Source organism: Octopus bimaculoides, chromosome 17 (assembly GCF_001194135.2).
Source record: "Octopus bimaculoides isolate UCB-OBI-ISO-001 chromosome 17, ASM119413v2, whole genome shotgun sequence".
NCBI lineage: Eukaryota > Metazoa > Mollusca > Cephalopoda > Octopoda > Octopodidae > Octopus > Octopus bimaculoides.
In genome coordinates, this window is record NC_068997.1 from 52,183,525 (window position 1) to 52,184,545 (window position 1,021).

At 34.4% G+C, this 1,021-nt stretch overlaps 1 protein-coding gene across 1 annotated transcript in view; it reads left to right on the forward strand.

Annotated features, from left to right (window-relative positions):
* The window catches only part of LOC106883293 (band 4.1-like protein 4), a 109,093-nt gene that overhangs the window by 987 nt on the left and 107,085 nt on the right, over nt 1-1,021 (forward strand). The window lies entirely within an intron of this gene.

Genomic DNA, 1,021 nt, shown 5'->3' on the forward strand with positions numbered 1-1,021 from the left:
GTCTATATATCTATCTGTCTATATATCTATCTGTCTATATATCTATCTGTCTATATATCTATCTGTCTATATATCTATCTGTCTATATATCTATCTGTCTATATATCTATCCGTCTGTCTATCTATCCGTCTGTCTATCTATCTGTCTATATATCTATCCGTCAACCTATCTGTTTATATATCTATCTATCGATCTGTTTATCTGTCTGTCTATCTATCTATCTATCTATCTATCTGTATATCTATCTATGTGTGTGTGTGCATTTATGTATGTATACACACATATACACGCACCAAAGTTTATCGATATTTGCCCAGCCATCAAAGTTTCTCTCTCTTTCTCTTTCGCGTATCAATCACTCAATCAAAGCTTGTATCGATATATCTATTTCTCTGCCGAACTACCTACATATACGTATTTCTTACTTTCAGTTCATCTGTCTATCGATATTTATCCGTCAAAGTACTATCAATATCTGTCAAAATGTATCAGCAGCCATCTCTGAAGCACCCTCCCCTTTGTACAACCATCTGATTAACTATCGATACCTTAGTCGATTTCTCTAATCATATTTCAGTTTACTTCTTTTATTTTCGATCTGCTTTTCTGTGTGTGCCTCTCTTTGCTTGTCTGATGGTCTCTCCATATCTTATTCGTGTGTTTCTATCTCTCTATCTATCTATCTATCCGTCTATCTATATATATATCTGTTTATCTTCCTATCTGTCTCTCTGTCTGTATAGCTGTTTATCTTCTTGTGTCTGTCTGTCTGTCTGTCTGTCTGTCCTATCCTATCCTGTCTGTCTGTCTGTCCTATCCTATCCTGTCTGTCTGTCTGTCTGTCTGTCTGTCCTATCTATCCTATCTATCTATCTATCTATCTATCTATCTATCTATTTTGTCTGTCTGTCTATTTGTTTATCTGTCTGTCTATTTGTCCATCTCTTTATCTATATGTCTATTTGTCCATCTCTTTATCTATATGTCTATTTGTCCATCTCTTTATCTATATGTCTATTT